The sequence below is a fragment of the Callorhinchus milii genome, unplaced genomic scaffold (assembly GCF_018977255.1).
Source record: "Callorhinchus milii isolate IMCB2004 unplaced genomic scaffold, IMCB_Cmil_1.0 Scaffold2, whole genome shotgun sequence".
In the NCBI taxonomy this organism is placed as follows: domain Eukaryota; kingdom Metazoa; phylum Chordata; class Chondrichthyes; order Chimaeriformes; family Callorhinchidae; genus Callorhinchus; species Callorhinchus milii.
The window spans coordinates 18,422,752-18,423,000 of NW_024704743.1; positions in this window are offsets into that span (position 1 = coordinate 18,422,752).

Sequence of the window (249 nt, forward strand, 5' to 3'; positions counted from 1 at the left end):
GAACCAACTAGCAGTGACAGTTGCAATAATAATAATAATCCTTGCATTTGATATAGCACCTCAGCAGGTCTTCAAGACATCTCAAAGTGCTTTACAGGATATACTGTAAAGTGAATTGGCTGTTTATTTTGTGGGTGAAACACAGCAGCCAATTGCATCACTCTCAGCGATTGGTTGAGTTACTTGCCATCCTAGTCACAGAGGTTCTTGCTTCATAATATATGGTGGTTAGGAGTTTTGCTATAAATA